Here is a 21874-nt window from a genome sequence, read left to right as displayed (position 1 = left end):
TGAGCTCTGAAACAGGAGGTGAGACGGCTAGAGCGCCGGTGGCGGAAGTTTAAAATAGGAATATTATGCTGCCTCTATCGTGTCCACAGAGTGCTGTTCCAGGAGGCTGTTCCAAGTGGTCCGGAGCCTGGTCGGTCCTGTGGCTCTGGAACCACTGGAGCATTCTAAGGCCTCCTATGAGGCCTTGGCAAGGCACTTTGCAGATAAAATTGATTGGATTAGGAGTGTTACTCTGCACTCTGTGGATACAGTTAGTGAGCAAGAGGCGGCCTGTGGCAAACGGGTTTTGTGGGATCGGTTCCGGCTTCTTCCTTCTGATGATGTGGACAAGGTGCTTTCATCTGTAAGGCCAACCACCTGCTTACTTGATCCTTGCCCATCTTGGCTCATTATAAGCTGCAGAGAGAGACTGGGTAAGGGGATCAGGGCGGTGGTGAGCGCTTCCCTTGAGGAGGGAGTGATGCCATCAGCCCTCAAGGAGGCAGTGATAAGACCGCTCTTAAAGAAGCCCTCCTTGGATCCCCAAGTTCTGAACAACTTTCGCCCAGTCTCAAATCTGCCATTTTTGGACAAGGTGATTGAGCGGGTGGTGGCAATGCAGTTGAAGGCACACTTGGAAGAAACCGATTATCTAGACCCATTTCAGTCGGGCTTCAGGCTTGGGCATGGGGCAGAAACGGCCTTGGTCGCCTTGGTGGATGATATGAGGAGGGCTCTGGATAGGGGTGAATACTCCTTCCTTGTTCTCCTCGACCTCTGAGCAGCTTTTGATACCATTGATCACAGTATCCTCCTGGACCGCCTGGAGGGGTTGGGCACTGGAGACACTGTATTGCAGTGGTTCCGGTCCTTCCTCTCCGGCAGTTACCAGAGGGTAGCACTGGGAGAGGAGGTTTCGGACCTGTGGCTGCTCACTTGTGGGGTGCCACAGGGTTCCATCTTCTCCCCGATGCTATTTAACATCTATGTGAAGCCGCTGGGGGCTATCATCAGGAGGTTTGGGGTGCGGTGTCATCAATATGCGGATGACATGCAGCTCTACCTCTCCTTCAAATCTTCACCGAGGTTGGCCGTAGAATCCCGGTCCAAATGTCTGGAGACGGTGAGTGGCTGGATGGGGAGGAATAAGCTGAAGCTGAACCCTGACAAGACCGAGGTACTTTTGGTGGGAGACAAGAGGAGGCTGGAGGATGTTGACCTGGTGTTGAATGGGGTACGGCTACCCTTGAAAGACCAGGTCTGCAGCCTGGGGGTCATTTTGGATTCCCAGCTGTCCATGGAGGCTCAGGTGTCAGCTGTGAGCCGGACAGCGCTGTACCAACTCCATCTGATACGGCAGCTGCACCCCTTCCTTCCCGACCATCTGCTCCCATCAGTAGTACATGTTCTGGTCTCTTCTTGTTTAGACTACTGTAATGCACTCTATGTGGGGTTACCCTTGAAGATGGTTCGGAAGCTTCAGCTGGTACAGAACACAGCAGCTCACCTGATTAAAGGCAGCCGCCGGCGAGATCACATCACTCCAGTGCTTAAGGAGTTGTACTGGTTACCAGTTGTTTTCCGAGCCAAATTTAAGGTGTTGGTTTTGACCTTTAAAACCTTATATGGTTCCGGCCCAGCCTATCTTAAGGAGCGCATCCAGCAACACCAGACAGGCCGCTTAACAAGATCAGTCTCGGGTGGCCTTCTCTCTGTCCCATCAGCCAGGACTGCTAGACTGGTGGGGATGAGGGAGAGGGCCTTTTCTGTGGTGGGCCCCACTCTGTGGAACTCCCTCCCTAGGGAACTCCGCCATGCCCTCTTTAATGAGCTTCCGCCATGCATTAAAAACATGGTTGTTCAGGCAGGCATTTGGGGTGGGTTAGGGTATTTTAGAAAATGTTTTTATTGTAGAATGTTATTGTTTTAAACTGTTTTTATTGTATGTTGTACATCGCCCAGAGTGGCTGGGTGACCAGCCAGATGGGTGATTAATACATTTAATAAATAATAAATAATAATAGATAAAGAAGGGGGGTAAGGCCCAGGCATGGATGGCTCCAACTCTGAGGGGGCCCCATGCCATTTGATGAGGCCCCTGAATGTCTGTGGACCCCACTAGTGAGCTTACTGGAGCTGGTGGTGGTGGCAGGCAGTGGTGCTGTGATCTGTAGCAAGGAGCAGCAAGGCACCCACTATCTTGCATTCCCCACAATGCCTCAACACAGTGTTGGTCTGAGGCATTATGGGAAATTTAAAATGGCAGGCAGGTTATAACTGGGAAGATTGGACAGACAGGTGGGTCCAATCCAGAGCACATGGCAGCACTCATGGGTCCGCAGCAACTGCTCAAGGATGCTACATGCTGACATCAGGCCTGGGACAAGAGTGGCCTTTCCACCTGGCTGCATCAGAGTGAGACTGAGGTAGGACAGCAAAGACTCCCCTCCCACCATGAGCTCAGCTGGAACCAACTGAACTCCTTTCCCAATTGGGTCCTCTTCCAAAACGGTCACCTGCGGTCTATGTAACTGTCTTACATATCTATTACGTAAGACTTGGCACCTGAATTTGATTATTTCCCTCTTTCCTTGCTGACCCTTTCCCCTTTTGTATCATGTCTCTTAGATTGATAGCTGCCTTGACTATGCTGGCAGAAGTGTCAGTAAAGTTAATGAGCTTGTAAATAAGTAAATAGGGTAGATGAGTCCAAAGATATACAGTCATAGCCAAGATACTTAGATATTAGAACCTGAAGCTTATCAGATGCTGTGTGCGTCTGACAGGCAGGCAATGCAGAAGCTGAGTGACGTGGCCATAACAAGAAGAAAGAGATAAAGATGACTCCATCAAACACATACTGGATTGACTGAAGAGGGAGTAGAAATTGCAGGACCAAGGTTATAAGACTGTAACCCAAAGATCATGTCAGTTCTCTTAAATATGCTGAGGCAGAAAGAGAGAGAGAGAAGAGAGAGAGATACTGAGAATGTGGATGTGGATGCAGTTTCTGCAGTTCCTGATCTGCTGACCCATTGGCCCGTCCATCCTGGAATGTGCAGGGCTCCATTTTTACTTTACAGAAAGTCAAGGAGAATGAGTGAGGGGGCTAGTGGAGAGAAATCTTCTGCCATGGCCTCCTAACATTTAAAAGGACAAACAGGATCTCTGGGTTGCAGTCTGACAACCCCAAGTAGCGGTGGAGGCTGGTGGCTCCAATGTCAGAGGGGCTGTGAATCTGCTCTGGGCTTCTGTCAGAACTCTAAAGGAGCTATCCAAGGTCCTGAACCCTAGCCCCCAAAACAGGTTCAGCACCTTCGCTAGTTCTTTTAGAGTTCTGACTGAAGCCCAGAGCAGATTCACAGTCCTACTGACATTGGAGCCACCAGCCTCCACTGCCAGGCAGCTAGGAAGATCAGCAGGGAGGAAATAGTAATGTCATGAGGAAAGCAAGCCTGAACATTGGCAAGACTTTAAGCCAGCCTCTCCCAACCTGGTGCCTTCCCATCATCCCAACCAGCAGGAGTGATGGGAGTTGTAATTGAACACATCTGGGGGGCACCAGGTTGGGGGAGACTGCTTTAAGCCACAGATGCAGAGAGGAAAGTCAGTGAGAAATGGCAAAATGGCACAGCTTAGATGTGGGAAGAGAAGAGAATGTAGGAGTTGGCATACAGTCTTGGGGCCTTCTTCAAGTAGAAATGGGAGAAGACAGTGTTCCACCATTTGAAATCTCACATACTAGTGAAGTGTTCAGGGATAAATCCTAGCAAGGCACTTAGGGCACACCCTCAAGATTATTCCTGTTAATTCCAGCTTAATTCGCACCAGACATTCATTGCTTTCTGTGCTTGTACCCACAGTCAGTAACTATCCACCTACAAGCACCTTCAAGAACAATCCATCATGTAACAACCCTGACCGTCAGTACAAAATGGTGGTTGAAGAATGTTAGGAGAAACTACAGATCCATACAATGTATTGTGTACCTGTGCTATTTTGATATAAGGACTGATATATTTTGATATATTTATTGATATATTTCCATCCTTAATTTGACCCTTGTCTCCTATCACTTACTATCATTCACCTATCTCATGTCTTCCCTTTACATCCAAAATTCTTGCATGTGTTCTTCCTGTTTCTTCTTGTCCTTCTCCCTCCTATACCTTTCAAACAAGCATTTGCTTGTTCCTCTCTACTCAAACTACTCATAGGCTGCAATCCTGTACATGCTTACCTGGGAGTAAGTTCTGTTGACAACAGTAGGAGCTATTTCTGAGTAGCCATATCGCACTGTTAAGTTTCTGATTACTTTTTTCCTGACCCATTCTAAGCCCTCGACTCAATCCACATTGTCCATAACTTGCCTGCCATCTTAGATGCTGTCAGTCATCTCATCCTCTTCGATTCTCTGGGCATTTCTACACCAGCCTAAAATCCTGCATTTAAAACAGGGCTTTCTGCTTCCGTTTTAAATGCAGGATTACCGACTCCCTTTACGTGTGCTTCCTCCCCCTCCTCTCCCCGTATCTGAGTCTTCCATTATCTTTCATTGATCTGGCTCCTCTTCTTGCCGCTTTAAGTCTTTTCACAGAGGAAACTGAAGCGGAACACAACGGGGTAATTTGATAGCTCATTATCTGCGATCTATTTAAAAATGGAACAAAGGGCATTTAGTGCAGGAGATGCCCTGGAGGGTCACGGCGTCATGTAAAGAGCCCGCAAACTTCTGTGAAGGAGCAATCTCAATCACAGGATAAAAGCTCCATGTGATGAAGCCCTCCGTCTTTGTGCCTTTACTTTTCTCCTACTGAACTCCAGTCTAGAATTCAGTAGGAGAAAAGTAGGGGCACAAAGATCTCTTCTTTAGTTTTTGTGACTTGAATATCAGCTTTGTGCTGATGACTCCCAAATCTATTTTTTCTACTTTAGTTTTCTCGTCTTCTCCAACAGTGCTCCAAGTTGCATTGAATCCACTGATTTTCATAAGCTGTAGTGGCTACATTCAGAGGCTGCCTTTTGTATGCTGTAATTTGGCACTTTTCAAAGATAGTCCTCCCTCTTCCTCTCCTCTCTCTAGCACACACACACCACATGCCAAAGAAGTTAATGGCCACAAGCCAGCAGTTACCTTAAACCCCATGGGCTTAATCATGCCTAACTGTGTTGGATTGTGGCCAATATAGACAAAATAATGATACAAACACCAGCACGCTATTGTGCATGTTGATAGCTAATGTGGACTGGGCACAGCTGACAAGTGCTGCAAAATAAATACAGAGGAAGAAAGGGAAGGAAGGAAGGAAGGAAGGAAAGAAGGAAAGAGAAAGAAAGAAAGAAAGAAAGAAAGAAAGAAAGAAAGAAAGAAAGAAAGGTGTTCCAGCTGGTCCTGGACAAAATGGCTACATTCAGAGGGCGCCTTTCTTAAGATCAGAGCTCCAGTTTCAGACCAGAGCTCCAAATGTAGTTCTGAAACTGCTCCAGCGGGAAGAAAAAAAGAGTGTGTGTCTATTAAACTTATCTGAGAACACATTGCACCCATTTGGGGCTGGGTGAGGCGCTGAGGAGTCAGGCTGTCCGACTCTCCTAGCCCTGAGAATGAGCATAAAGGATTTTCATAGCTTGGAAAGAGACACCCTCCTACTACCACACACTTCCTCACAAGAAAGGGATGGCGGATGAATTTGTCATATGGAGCATTATTCATAGTTCATTTTAAGAGAATCTTTAAGGAAATAGCTTTTTATCATTTTCATTTCCATAGCTCTCTTACAAGAGCTAGGGCAAGATTGATTGGGACATGCATGCCTGTTAAAGGGCAATAAATTTCATACCTACAGATTGAGCTGACTTCTTGGTGGGGTGGAATGGGGGGGTGGCAGGATTGCAGAGTGTGGGGTGTGGGGAGAATATTGTGCAGCACATTGTCAGTGGTGCTTAATGCAGGCTTTCGGGTACAAAGCACCAAACACAGCTGATGCACAGCTCCCCCCTCCTTTTAAAAAAGAACTGTGTTTAAGTAGGACTCTCACGCAAGTCCCATTTAAATGAACAGGGTCTGCACACCAATAGTGCTTGGTGGATTGCAGATGGTAATGTCAGCATAGTGGAGCCCCCATCCAAACCTCAATGAGCATTTGCTTTGAATAGTATGTGCATGTGTGTACACGCGCGCGCACACACACACACACACACACACTGCCTGTTGCCTGAGATCCTTTTAAATTAAGATGATAGGGACTGACATGGGACCTTATGTACACACACATGTGGTCTGCCGTGAAGCTGCAAGCTGTCTCCTCTGTGCATCCCAGTATCAGACACATTAATGACAAAGGCCAAACTAGACAGGCTATGGGAGTTATATAATTGGCTCTCCTGACATTTCTGGATTTTCCCTTTAAAATAACCACTAGTACCCCCACCCCACCACACACACACACACACACACACACACACTCAAAAAATGGATACTGCAAACTCGGAAAGCATAACTCTTTCTTTTTCTGGTGGAAGCTTTTCTCTTTCTCTCTAATGCATGCACAACCTCACCCCCACCCGCACAAAGGTGCTTGTCATCACCTTAAAAATGGTACTTTTCTATGGAGGCTGTTCAGATGTGCAGCTGTTAGTCAACCAGCAGTGCTCTCAGAGGAACTTTTTACTAAATTTGCTGCCTCAAACGTAGAATTTTTGAGGGGGTTCAGATGATATCCTCTTGCATTTGTAACTCTCCCATGTCTTCCCACTGCTGCTTCCATCTTTTTTTCTTACAAAAACAGGTCAATTATGGAGGGAAAGCTGTGGAATGGCTGCACTGTACCTTTTGATTGATAGTGCTAGGAGCTGTCCCCTGGAAGAAGCCCTGAAGACCTTCATAAGTTAAGAAAGCACTATTCAGGACCCTCTTCCTGTACCTCCCGCCCTTTACCATTTCAAAGCATTTTTAGCATAATAAGGACTTTAGCATCTTCTAGTTAGTCAGAAGATTATGCTGTTAAAGTGCTGCACTCAGTATGCCAACAAATTTGGAACAATCAACAATGGCCACAAGATTGGAAAAGGTCCATTTACATTCCAATTCCAAAGAAGGGCAATGCCAAAGAGTGTTCAAACTACAATTGCACTCATTTCACATGCCAGCAAGGTTATGCTCAAAATCCTACAAGCTAGGCTTCAGCAGTATGTGAACCGAGAACTACCGGAAGTACAAGCTGGGTATCGAAAAGGCAGAGGAACTAGAGATCAAATCGCCAACATTCGCTGGATCATGGAGAAAGCAAGAGAAATCCAGAAAAACGTCTATTTCTGCTTCATTGACTACGTTAAAGCCTTTGATTGCGTGGATCACAACAGACTGGCAAATTCTTAAAGAGATGAGAGTACCAGACCACCTTACCTGTCTCCTGAGAAACCTGTACGAGGGTCAAGAAGCAACAGTAAGAACCACACATGGATCAACCGATTGGTTCAGAATTGGGAAAGGAGTACGACAAGGCTGCATATTGTCACCCTGCTTGTTTAACTTATATGCAGAGTACATCATGAGAAATGCTAGGTTGGATGAATCACAGGTCGGAATTAAGATTGCCGGGAGAATTATCAACAACCTCAGATATGCAGACGATACCACCCTAATGGCAGAAAGCGAAGAGGATCTCAAGAGCCTCTTGTTGAGGGTGAAAGTGAGAGTGCAAAAGCTGGTTTGAAACTCAACATTAAAAAAACTCAGATCATGGCATCTGGCCCCATCACTTCCTGGCATGTAGAAGGGGAAGAAATGGAAGCAGTGAGAGATTTTACTTTCTTGGGCTCCAAGATCACTGCAGACGGTGACTGTAGCCATGAAATTAAAAGACGCTTGCTCCTTGGGAGGAAAGCTATGGCAAACCTAGACAGCATAGTAAAAAACAGAGACATTACCTTGCCGACAAAGGTTCATATAATCAAAGCTATGGTTTTCCCAGTAAAAATGTATGGCTGTGAGTGCTGGACTATAAGGAAGGCTGAGCGCCGAAGAATTGATGCTTTTGAACTGTGGTGCTGGAGAAGACTCTTACGAGTCCCCTGGACTGCAAGGAGGTCAAATCAGTCAATTCTAAAGGAAATCAACCCTGATTGCTCATTGGAAGGACAGATACTGGAGCTGAAGCTCAAATATTTTGGCCACCTAATGCGAAGAGAAAGGTCACTGGAAAAGACCCTGATGCTGGGAAAGATTGAAGGCAAAAGGAGAAGGGGACGGCAGAGGATGAGATGGCTAGATAGCATCACCGATGCAATGAATATGGACTTGAGCACACTCCGGGAGAGAGCGCAGGACAGGAAGGCCTGGCATGCTATGGTCCATGGGGTCACGAAGAGTCGGACACGACTGAACGACTGAAAAACAACAACAGCAGCAGTCAGAAAAGCCCTGAAAAATTATCTGGAAACTGGATTGCCATTTTTTTAAATCAACAGAAGTTCTGTGCGTTTAACAGATTCACAGCTGCCAGAATTTCAATAGGTGGAGCTTTTAAGAACATAAGAGCCCTGTTGGATCCGACCAAGGGTCCATCTAGTCCAGCATTCTGTTCACACAGTGGCCAACCAGCTGCTCATGGGAGACCCACATGCAGAACATGAGTGCAATAACACCCTCCTGCCCATGTTCCCCAGCAACATAGGCATACTGCCTCTGATACTGGAGGTAGTAGATAGCCATGACTAGTAGCCATTGAGAGCCTTCTCCTCCATGAATTTGTCCAAACCTCCTTTAAAGCCATCCGAATTGGTGGCCATCACTACGTCTTGTGGAAGTGAACTCTGTAGTTTAACTATGCGCTGAGTGAAGGACTTCCTTTTATCAGTCCTGAATCTCTCACAAATCAGCTTCCTGGGATGACCCCGGGCTCTAGTATTATGAGGGAGGGAGAAAAATGTCTCAGTTCAATAAGTGGAGCTTTTCCTGGCACAGAGATACAATGAAGGGAAAATCTGCCCCTGCTGAATTTCTACCTGTCAAGAAGCTGCTAAAGACACATCACCTCTATCCATAATCCAGCCTTCCTCAACCTAGTGCCCTCTCAATGTATTATATTACAACTCCCATCATCTCTAGCCAGTATGGCCAATTGTCAGGAGTAATGGGGTTGCTGTCCAAAACATATGGGGGTCCCCAATATGGGGAAGGCTGCCATAACCAATGCACCAGGGTGGTTGAGATGTAACTTACCCAGTCTGGAAACAAATTATAAGCACCAGTGCCCCCTCCGCCGCCCCAGCTCCTCTTACCTTCTCCTCTAGCATGCCCAGCTTCAGAAGAGGCTTCCTGCTTTATTACACCACAGTTTCCTGTTACATCCAAACCAAGAAACTGCTTTAACACTCCCTACAAACCATGATGGTAAACCACAGTTTGATCCTGGTTTGTAGGGAGCACTTCAACCACAGTTTCCTGTTCTGGATGTCATGGGAATCTGTGGTTAACAAGTCAAGATGTCTCCTCTGCAGCGGGGTGCACAAGAGGAGGGGGGGTGCTTGAACTCATTACTAGGCAGCTGTCCCCACCCTGGTGCCATTCAGATGTGTTGGACTACAACTCCCATCACTGCCAGCTAGCATGTATAATATTGGGTATAGAATCATAGAATAGTAGGGTTCTATGCTTGACAGATAGACAGCTTGTGCAGCCTCATCTTGAAGCATCCCTGACAGATGGCTGTCCAGCCTCATCTTGAAATATTTGTGGGGGCATGCACTACAATTTTCCTGATGAAACCTCTCAATCTTCTATCAGTTCCTTTAGCTTGTGTTTAGAATATCCAGCAGGCAACCTGTGGAGATGATGGGAGCTGTAGTCCAACTCATGCCCACTTGGCTCCTCCCATAGCACAAACTGCTAAACAAGCCACAAATGGTTTAGCATATCATCCAAACCCAGGATTCTGGTTTGTTGCTCCCAAGCAAGTCAGGATTTGTAACCAAGAACAAATGCTTGTGAAAGGCGCAACAAGCCAAGATCCTAGGTTTGGACGATATGCTAAACGACAGGTGCCAAGCAAGAGCATGTGGCTCATCTGTCATAAGCCAAGATTCCTTGGGATCATGGTTTACCATTCTGACCCAGTTCACACATCACACGGCAATTCCTGAGTTGTTTAATCCAGGAATTGGCAAGGATGAGCAAAGCAACAAGCGTGCTGCATCCCACATGCTCGTTGTTTCTGCTTTCAATTAACAACCCAGAGAAAATTGCCCATGGTTTGTTGTTGGTTTAATTCTGGGTTGTTCAACCCAAAACAACCCAAAATTTAGGGGTTCGCAAGTCATGAAACAGCCCAGAAATGACAAGCACATGGGAGCCAGCACACTCATAGCTTCGTTTATCCCTGGCAATTCCTGACTTAAACAACCCAGGAACTGCAGTGTGACATGCAAACCAAGTCTCTGGGTAGACATAGCCAGCATGTATACTCTTGTATAGGGGGGCATGGGCATGGGCATGTGCAACATATTTTCTGTTGAAACCTCTTGATCTTCTACCAATCCTTTCAGCTTGTGTTTAGAACAGGAATAGCCAGCAGGCAGCCCATGGGCTAGCAATGCCCTCTCCCCACCTCAGAGGATCTTTATTTGGCCCCAGACAGCTTTGCTCAATTAGATCAAAGTACCTTACTCACAGTACTTCATACATTTCCTATTGCTATTTCATGTGCAGTCTGGAAGGGCTCACTTTCTGTCTGCCTTGAAGGAGTTCTTACATCCTCAGCCTCTCCATCAACAACTTCGCAGCACCTGAGTCAGTGTATGTGCTCCATACCTGCCCAGCACTTATTGCCAGATGATGCCTACAGCAGCGGTCTGAAGGCACTTGTTGCAGCAACCACACTGAAGCTAAGCAGGTCTGGATCTGGTCAGTGCCAGATGGGATGCCACCTAGGAATGTATGCCACCTTGTGTTGTGTCATGAAAGATAGGTGGGTCATAAAGGAAATAAATTATAGCATACATATTATAGTGGAAACTGAACATCCAGAGAGTGTTTGTCTGTACATCAACAAAGACTTCTGGCTCCCAGACCAGCATGTGGAGAACAGAATGACCCCCAGTAATACAGAGGTTGTCCATCAGTTTACAGGACAGCATGCCAGGAAAGCTTCCTGTGTGTCTGTTGAGTGATTTGATAAGCATGCTATTTTCCAGATAAGAGAGTGACTGTACCGATTTTACTAATCACATAGAGCTTTTACACAAGGCTATTAATCAGCTGTTAATCCACTGTATCTTTTATTTATTTATTTATTTATTGCATTTATACCCCACCTTTTTCCCTCTTGCAAGGAACCCAAGGCGGCTTACATTATCCTCCTCCTCTCCATTTTATCCTCACAACAACACAACAATCTACTTTTGGTTTTGACGCAGAATTGAGATCCGAGCACTACATGAGGAGCATTTCCTTTCCTGCTGTTCTGCTACATAATCTCTAGGTGGCACTGTGGTTTAGTGGAATAGCACAAATACATGAGAGGAAATTGTGCTTTCTTTCACTTTCATAGTTAAGTGCTGCATTTTCCCTGCTCTAAAAAAACCCTCACTGGATATGCTGGTTGGACATAGAAATGAAACTGGAGGCTCACAATGTTGTCTAAGGAACCCGTAAACAATTGTGAGTGAGGAATAATGAGCACATGATAAATGCCTCATGTAGAAAAGCCCATAGGCTCAGAGGAGAAAAGTTGCAGTAACATGGAATGCTCAGGTGCCAACTGTGTGATCCTCAAATCCAAAGTTAACACAGGTTGCCAGGTCCCAGAAAAACTAAAGCTTACCAGGGATCCAGGACTATCATGTAAACCAGCAGCGATGCCAGGAGTGATTGTCTGGAGCAGTTGCAATAGCTTCCAGCCAGAAGCCTGTGGTGTCCTATTCTTCTCACAGCTGAATGAAGGCCTGGCAACACTTGAACCCGTCACAGCAATCTCAGTGACTGAGGCTTGGCTGCCTGTGCTGGTGTATTGTGTGGAGGGGATGGGAGACACATCTATGCAGTGCAGCAACATTTCTGGATCATGCACTAAGACATGAAATACAAGATTGTCCTTGAAGGTTTGTAAAAATGTTTGCCTATTTGAGACAGAACAAACAGGAAAAGGGCACTACAGAACTTCCACCTTAAACATTCACTTCTTAAAAATTCACTTACATCTTAAACATTCTCTCCCCACAGCTATTTGTCCCAAAGCTTCTACATTTGGCAGAAGTGAAGAGATGAATGACAGTCAATAGTTCACCAAAATACTTAGCAACAACTTTAAAATGTTTTTCATTCTTTTCAGAAAGACTGACCTTATAAACATTGGGTTAAATCCAAAGTTACGAGAGCAGACTTCTGTTCATGCAGTGGGAGTTTAACTTCCCCCCCTCCCTATTGCAGCCTCCCAAATCTGCTCTGGGCAGTTGGCCAACCCTCTGGAGCAGATCTGTGGGTTACACAGTGGGGGGGGGGTGTTGTTCAGCCAGCAGTGTCCATTCCACTAGTGGAAGGACACCATTAGATACAACCCATTGTATCTTAGTTTTGTCAGTGGCCTCCTATTGTCTGCCTTCTCCTCTGTTCCTTGGTTAATCTCCTCTTCCATTTCCTCTACCCTGCTATACAGTTGCTGACAACTTTCTCCTCTTGCAGCAGGAGGGAAGAAAGCATCTTCAAGATGGGACAGTTGCCTAAGAGGACAGGGCAGTGCCAGCAGCTAGTTAAGGCCCCAAAGGGAGCTCATGACATATCCTAAATTCACTGTCTCAGGCAGGCCCTTACAAGATGGAAGATACATGTAAAGTATTCTCAGAAGCCTTTGAACATTAAGCTTTTAACAGCAATCTACCATACTGCTTATTTCAAACAGATATAAAGATACTATACGTTTAACAACCCTGCATAATACTGTGGGATATGTAGGAGACTCTATCCTGTCCTTCAGCTTCTCTTTTTGCGGGGTCTGAAAGCCACATGAAAACCCACACATTCCATAGCTGCAAACCAAATAATTGCATTTGGACCTAAAAGCTAGATCCCTGATCATCTTTCGATGTCTACAAGTCATGACTTGTGTGTGTGAATGGATCATCACAGATACAGCACAGATGGAATTTCCATATTGCCTTAGAGTCATAGCCCTATGCAGGCATTTGCCATCTTGCATGGAGGGCTAAAGTGTGGCGGAGGATGTTGACATGCACATAAGCCCTGCCTCCAGCATCCCTGCATGCCCAGCTTCCATGAAGATCTTCGTGCACCTGAGTGCGCAGGTCTGAAGAGGTCTGTAAGCACGTTCAACTGCATGCAGTTAGAGAGTTCCTGTGATCGCAAACCCTGCCTCCACACTTCAGCCCTGCACATGAGCAGGCAAACACCTGCATAGGGCTAATGTCTTTTAGTGAATTCAGTTCACACATTCAGCTGCTGCTCATCAAGTGTATAATTATCTAGTGATGCAGAGAAAATGAAGCCATTTTCCTGTGTTATAAGAAGAGCAGGGGGAAAAGAATGGAATGACATGCACCTGACCTCCATGCATTTATTACACATTTGAAAGAGTCCCTACATGTTAACAATGTAGTGGAGGCTTCTTTCTAAGGGGAGCACAAGGGGTTCCTCATCGTTTCTCCTCTGCAGGAGTGGTTTCAGGAGCATCTTTGGGCACTTGCCAAAGCCCACAACCCAGCAGGGAGGGCACTGCCAACTAACCCTGCTGCTCGTCTTCCTGGTTGTCACTGCTTATTTATTTATTTATTTATTTATTATATTTGTATACTGCTCCATTCATTTTCATTTCATTTAATATATTTCTATACCGCCTCATAGCCAAAGCTATCTGGGCGGTTCACAAAAATTACCAAAAAATCACAAAAACATATCTAGAACAGGTTTTGGAGCAGAAAACACAAGAGATAAAACAGTAAAAGGGTAACAAGATTAAACACCAGATTAAAATTATGCTTAAAAAAAACCCCAATACCAATAGAAACCATGTCTGGTCAATTAAGGAATGCCGCCTGGAAGAGTGCTGTTTTCAGGAGGCACCAGAAACAGCACAGTGTCGGTGCCTGCCTGACCTCCAGGGTCAGGAAATTTCAAAGAAAGGGGGCCGCCACGCTGAAGGCTTTTCTCCTGGTGGACTCCAATTGGGCCATAGGTCCATGTGGAACCACCAGAAACATGCCCTCCAATGACCTCAGTGACCGGGCAGGTTGGTAAGGGAGAAGGCGCTCTCTGAGGTATCCTGGTCCCAAGTTGTCTAGGGCTTTGTACACTAGTACTAAAACCTTAAACCTGGCCCAGTAGCGAATAGGCAGACAGTGTGGTCCCCTCAGCAAAGGAGTTACATGCAGAAAAGGGGCAGCTCCCGACAACAGCCGAGCTGTTTCATTTTGCACTAGCTCCAACTTCCGGAGCAGCCTTAAGGGCAGCCCCACATCGAGCGCATTGCAGTAATCCAATCTGGACCACTGTAGCCAAGCTATCCCTCTCCAGGAGAGGCTTATCTACCCATCACCTCTATAGGCTGTGAGCAATGACAGAAGCAAGGAGAAGGAGCAACAGCCTTGCTATGGGTGTATGAGGCCCAAAGAGAGAGGACAAGCAAATGGGCAGTGGGACAGCAGTAAGGAAGAGGTGAGCCCATGCAGGGAAGGAGCCTATCGAAGACACTTTGTCCAAGGACCCCTCAAAACATGAACCCAGCACTGCCTCTCTCTGTGTGTACAGTTATATGCACAGGGATCCATAGCTTATAATGAACATGTGGAGGTCTGCCAGGATTCATTCTACTTCCTTGCCTGTGTATTCATAAAACACCTGAACAGAGTTCACATGATATGTGAACCAGCCTCTAGAACAGGAGTGGACATTGTGTGGCCCTCCAGAGATTTTGGCCTACAACTCCCTTCACCACCGGTTATGCTGACTAGGGCTGATGGGAGTTGTAGACCAAAACATCTGGAGGGGCACAAGTTACCCATCCCTTCTGTAGAATGTGTAGGTTCTCTAGATAGAAAGTGTGTGATTGACATATGGCTTTTAAATGCTGGAAATGGAATTTGGGGCATAGAATCCCATTCAGAATCTAGAATCCTTGACACATATTCTCATTCAGAATCTTAGTAAAATTAAGCTAGGACAATGTTTTTAATTTCAAAGGAAATAAAGGGACCTAAAGAATGGAAGAGAATATGAGGCCTCTAGAACATTTTACTCAGCACAAATTCCATGTGCATGCAGATCACAATAAATTGATTGTAACAGGAGCAGGACATGTAGGTAAGACAGAAGCAAAGCAGTGTAGACTTAACATTTACAACAGGAATAAATTCAGTAGTAGTTGTTTTTGTTTTTAAATTGCATGTGCTGGACTAGGAGCTGGGAGATCTGGGTTCTAGTCCCCACTCGGCCATGGAAGCTCACTGGGTGGCTTTGGGCCAGTCACAGACTCTCAGCCCAACCCACCTCACAGGGTTGTTGTTGTGAGGATAAAATGGAGAGGAGGAGGATAACGTAAGCTGCCTTGGGCTCCTTGCAAGAGGAAAAAAGGCGGGGTATAAATGCAATCAATCAATTTTAATGGGTCAGATTCATCCTGCTGATTTCTAAGCAAGAGTGTCTGGAATGAATTTGACCCATTCGACAGCACAGACAAATCCTATTACCGCAGAAGCCTGCCACAACCCCCAAAAGTACATGGTGGAGAATTTATCTAGTTCCCTGCTGGCCTTGAAACCTAATTTCTAGCACGCCAGAGGTTCTTTTTCTTCATTAATCATATTTGCTTAATAACCTTGTTGCGTCGCTCCAGAGCAGCAAACTGACAGGGTCACATCAGGTGATGGTGAGGTGGCTCAGCTGGTGAGGGAGATACGCTCGATGCCCTGTCCCGCGCAGCCACCGCATATGGAACAGATCCTTACTCAATTGCTTTTCAAGCTCACCCAAGAATCCATGGCAGGCAGCTGCCTATTCTAACAGCGCTTCACCCTGCACCCGTATAATAGACTTGGCAACAGTGAATGCTTAATACTCAGGCTGTGGGTTGATTGACAATCCAGAGCTGAGTGGTGGTGCCTCACCACCAGGATAATCGCTATTGACACCTAAGAAAGGATTACACATAGAGCCCATCCATTCATTAGTGCATTGCACTAGGCGTTGCTCTCATTAAACGAAATCGCAGCTGTGATCGGCAAGCTATACTTGATATATCCCTACAGGACAGATGATGAGCCAAATTCTGTCACCTCTACTCTCTATGAGAGTTTTGCAGGCTCAGTCTTTCCTGGTTCTCAAATTTATACATGTGGCATACATGAGGATGAATTTTGCATTCTCTTTGTTTCCCCATTTCATATGGTTTCTTTGCTCAGATTTCCTTCTCCTTTCATTATTCCATCTCTCGTGCTTCTTAGATTGTTATTATCACAGCCAGGCAGCATCATGCTTATAAATCTTTTTTAATTCATCTCGTTGCAGCTCAATGCTCTGCGAATAAGGGCGGTGAAGTACTTTGCACAGTAAAAGTGTCACAGAAAAAGTGGATAAATAATGCTACCTTGTGATTTCTTTTCATTAACAAAAAGGCAATAATTAAGTGCAGCCACCTATGTGAATGCAATAAATAAATAAAATTGCTGCCTGCTGTAACTCTAAAGGCAAATCTGCGTCTAGGTTTTGAAAAGGCTGAACAATGCAACTGATGCACCTCCAAACTTATTTGTGCACCTAAGCAGATGTGTAGTGCTTCATGGATCTCTTATCCCACACCACAGACCACTATATCAGCATAGACCAAGGGATGGGAATGTGTGGCCCTCCAGATGTTGCTGGACTGCAACGCCCATCAGCCTTAGCCAGCGTAGCCAATGGTGAGGGAGTTGCACCCCAACAACATCAGGAGAGCCACAGGTTCCCCATCCCTGGCTTAGACCATGTAGTCTGCACAACCAGCTCTTTGCTGTCAAAGAATAGAAAGAAGCATCTTTTCCCCCTATGCGCTTGATGTGCTTCCAATTTTGTCCTATAGTGTTGAATTGATGGGAAGCTGCCATGCAGATTTGCTTATGGGTTCACTGTCATATCTGTTAAAAAAAGAAGCAGCAGCAGCTCCACCCACCTCTCTGACCTACATCAGCTGAGGCCATAAGGATAAGGAGCTTCAGGGAGCTGTATAAATATTTTTTTTCTTCCAGTGCTCATCATGTCAGGCTACAGACTGGGGTCAGTGGTGTTACTGAAGGTGCATCTGCAAGCATGCCCAAGGCACCTTTGGCGGCAATAACCCAGCTACAGAAACAGAATTGCAGCGCTGGAAGGGGGGGAAAGGCCATGTAAGCCAATCTTCTGCTGCCAGGCAGGCCCATCTACCACCAGACACATCCCACAGAACAACCCATGCAATCGGTACATATGAAACTGAGTTGGACCACTGGCTAGTTCAGTATTGGCTAAAATGGAAACCCTCTGGAGGAGATTTGGCTGTAAGAGGGAGAAGAGGATGCAAAAGTCCCATTCTGCCAGCAGTAGCCTTCTGCTGGTGGAACGACAATTATAGATCCAACCCAAAGGGCTCTGGAACTTGAAAGCTTGGACACTGTTTTGGGACATCTTGGCTGCCCTAATAAAGATATTTCCCTAATATGGATTTTGGCATTTTTCTTAAGACCCACATGGCTACCTCTTGCTGTTTTGACAAAAATGTTTTCTCCCCCTCTGAATCAGGCTGCTAAAATGAAGAAACCTTGGAAGGAAAACCAGGAGTGGATTTTTGTGTGAAAGGACTGCAAGCTCAGTTTTGATACTGAAAACAGCTGGGGGGTTTTGTCTGAGCCCTGGGCCCAGAAGCCCCCTTTTCCTTAATTATACTCAGCGTATGTCTGTCCTGAGTCACTGTTTTGCACCTGACTCATGGACTTTAAGGTTCTAGTAAAAAAACTGAGCAGATCTTGGAAAGCCTGAAGTCCACCCACGCTGTAAACCAGGGGTGGTCAACCTGTGGCTCTCCAGTTGTCTTGGCCTACAGCTCCCATCAGACTTAGCCAGCATTGTCAGTAGTGAGGCATGATGGAAACTGTAGGCCATTCCAGCAGAATGAAAACCAGATTATTCTGATCTAGTGGACTGGAAATGTATTTCAGTACATCCACTCCGCACAGTAAACACAGATCAGTATGAGCTGTGCTTCTTTTTTTCAGTGCAGAGAGTTCCAAGGGAAAACACTTCCAAGGAAAGAGACATCCTGGCCTCTTGGATGTATTTACTTCAGGGCTGAACCAGAAAATGGGAAACAGGCATAAGGCAGCTATCCCAACTGGACTTTCTGTTTACTCCGTTCTATCAATTTAAACCAGATTCAAACTGGTTTTCGGCACATTTCCCTGTCAAGCAACTTGGTACTGCGATTTTCTGAAGAATCTTCAGCACCCTTGTGAAATTACTCCCAAGGTTCTTTGGAGGCAACCAGGACTGTGAAACTGGTTTTGAATCAGTTTCAATCTATAGTGTAAATGTGACCAAAAGTACAATTTTGTACTTGTCCTGTATAAGCTTTCTTCTTCTTCTTCTTCTTCTTCTTCTTCTTCTTCTTCCTCCCCAGCAGAATAGCTAGAAATTTTGCCAGGGCTCTGAAAGGCGGAAAAGTCACTCATCCATTTTTCTGAAACAGCATATTATGATGGATGCAACTGCCAGGTTACAGCTAATGGATAATGTGATATAAAACATAATTACTTGAGTGTAACAAATTTTTCTAAAATGCCTTGTGTCCATAGAAACCTTACCAAAGCCTGTGGATTTATTGCAAACATTCACACACACACACAGAGCGCCACTGTCTCTTGTTGAAGAATAAAAGAATAAAGATATGTGTAGTGTAGTTTATAAAAACAGCCATTAATATCTTTATTCCAGCTCTCTCAGTACAATGCAGAATCACAACTACTAAACCTAAACGTTGATGGAAATCTCAGATCATCAGGCTTGTCCTCAGGGCCAAACTACACTCTGACCTGGTTCACTTATAACGCTAACCCATGATTCATTTAACCCATGGTTATTTCATGGTTTGTTGACCTAGCCAGGGTTTGTCTGGCAGAGAAGCAAACAGACTGTGTTGCTTTGTCAATCCCTGGGTTGTTTCCCTACTCCTTCAACTGCTCACTCCCTGTATCCCAAATGCGATCGCATCATTGTAGTACTGGCATGTAGGTTTATTTCCACTCTTGCCCGCCACCTCTGTAGCCTGGCAAAACAACCCATGTGAACTCAGTAGTTCACAGATAACAACAATCCATGGCTTAAACAACCCAGAGTTTACAACCCATCAACAAACCATGGGCTCTCTTTCTGGCTTGTTCATAGTTAAGAAACATATCACAATGACCCAGAATTCAACAATCCATCAGATAAATAAACGATGGGTTACCATTATGTCTGAAACAGGTCAGAGTAAGCAAATTCACCTAACTGTAGCCCAATCGTCCCTACTGAAGCCAAAAAACACTTCCAGAGGGGGGCAATCAGGAGCAGAAAAACAACAGGAAAAGAAGGGAGAACCATCAGGCTACAATTACACACTTTTGAATGATGTAAGTGTACGTTAGTCTTCATGTTATGTTCAGATAAGAAAGGCGCTTGAGGGAACAGAGGAAGAAGTATGAGACTGTCCAATAAAATGATAAACCAGATGGGAGGAGCCATGGAGAATTACAGAGGTTTTGTTTCTGGATCAGTGCAGTCCATATTTTGTACACATTGGTCACGCTCCCTTCTACTGTGGCTACATCTGAGTCACAGGGTGCCTACAGGCCAGGCTCATGCCAGAACCCAGCAAGGTCATGCACTTCTCTGGACCTTATGGTCATCTATCAGGCTGAGCCCCAGAGCCAGCATTAATCCAGCACTCAAATTATAGGGGAAGGGAGGGGCTCTCAACCTCTTGTGATATCCTCCCTTAGCTACGGTTTATAGAAGGCTGCGGGGTGGGAGCATGATTTGGCTGTGATTGGTGGAAGCTAGGGGTGTGGGTTTTGTATTTCACACAGGGCGCCCTAACATTCCCCCATAATTCAAGAGGCACCATTTTACTTGATGCACTTCCAAACTTATTTGTGCACCTCAATATAACAACATCCATAGAGGGATTTTATATTTAGTGGTATATAAATGTCACATATAAATAAATAAGGGATTCTCTACTGCAGGTTATCATGCCTGGAGAAGCACAAAATGCACACAAACCAAGCCAACTGAATCTGCAGTAAAGTAGGTATTTAATTTCTGTACTATGCACCCAGATTGCTGCTGACTGCAAAAGTTCCAAAACTGGGATTAGGACTGAAGTAGGGAATTTCCATATGGGCATATGGCAGAGCCATCAGGTAATTGTTTAACCATGGATTCTGTGATTACCACCCAACCATTAACCTACATATTGCTGTGCCAAAAGGGTCAGTGACTCAGCTCTTGGTTAATGGGCAGGATTTTGTGCTTTGCATGCGTCTAAGGGTCACAACTCACACACCCATTTTTAGATGGCAAAATGCTGGCTAAGTGAATATGGTTTGGTGTCCCCCCCCCCCCCTTATCTGGATACCAGGGAGCCTTGTTCCTTCACAGCTGAGCTCTGGATTTTTGCACTGCCACAGTTCAGCTCTAGAATGTGTGACATGATCATGGAGTGTCTTTCAGCATATGCAGAATGCCTCTCACTCAGCACCTTGGATAGCTCCTTTAAAGTTCTGACTGGTTCTGACTGAAACCCAGAGCAGATCTACCGCCCCACTAACATTGGAGCCACCAGCCTCCACTGCATGGAGTTGCAGTCCAAAACATCTGGAAGGCCCCAGGTTGGGGAAGTCTGGTGTTAGGAGTGAAGTTCCTTACCATTTCAGAATCCTGAAAAGGCAGGAAACCCTCATCCCGTTGTTGGGGTCAGCATCACAAGACACAGTGCCTCTGCCCTCTTGCTCACCCCCACCTCCATCTCTTCTACAAACCTGTCAATATTTATCAAATTGATTTGGGAAGATGAAAAGGATGGTTCTTTAGCTCTGAGGGTAATCGAGGCCTCTCACAGAAACATCCAGAGATGGGAGGGAAGCCAGCGTGGTATGCTTAGACTGTGTCAGACCAGGACAAAGAAGGGCTAGATTCAAATCCCCTGAGTGACTTTGGACCATTCACCATCTCTTAGCCACACAGGGTGCATCTCACAGGGTTCTTGGGAGGAGAAAAATGGCAGGGAGAGAACCATATATGCTGCTTTAACCTCCTTGGAGTACAGGTCTGATAAAAATGGAATTATTACTAATATGCCCCTCGATCTTTTTTCTACAAATCCTTAAGCTAAGAGAGAGAGAAAATACAGCAGGACCATTCAGTACATCGCTTCTTCCCCTCCATCATCGTATTGGCTGTGCAGAGCCTGGAGAGAGCAAGCAAGAGGGATCTGCCCTGGCCACCCTTCATACTAAGCCGTAAGCTTGGGAAAGAGCAGGGTTGTTGGTGCACAAAGCTTAATTTGTAAAAAGAGAGCTGCTGAGACCTCCGGTCTGGTTTTGCCCTCTAGTTCCAGATATGCAAGAGTCAGTTCTAATTACTCAACCATTTCCTCAACTGGGGTCGGGGTGGAGGGGAGTGGGGAGAGGAGGCATGCTGCAAATTTAAGACAGTTGAATTAATGGCTGATTTAAAGACAAGTATCTAGGTTCAAGGCTGCCTGAAGCCCAGTCTGACATGAAAGTATTTCTCCCTAATCCCAGATGGGGAGTGGGCAGAATTAATTCATGATACAGGAAAGGAACTTTGCAAATGCTCAGAGGCTGTTTCATTAACATTACTTCCACATCTTTTATGTCTGAG

General features: G+C 45.6%; 1 long non-coding RNA gene across 1 annotated transcript in view; it reads right to left on the bottom strand.

The window, feature by feature from the left end:
• LOC146355010 (uncharacterized) overlaps positions 1-21874 on the bottom strand; it is a 79089-nt gene that overhangs the window by 8927 nt on the left and 48288 nt on the right. The gene's annotated exons all lie outside the window — the stretch shown is intronic.

The sequence above is a fragment of the Heloderma suspectum genome, chromosome 2 (assembly GCF_057233095.1).
Source record: "Heloderma suspectum isolate Gila_16-S chromosome 2, 16-S_ref, whole genome shotgun sequence".
NCBI classification, from domain to species: Eukaryota; Metazoa; Chordata; class Lepidosauria; order Squamata; family Helodermatidae; genus Heloderma; species Heloderma suspectum.
This window is presented reverse-complemented; position numbering and strand designations above follow the sequence as displayed.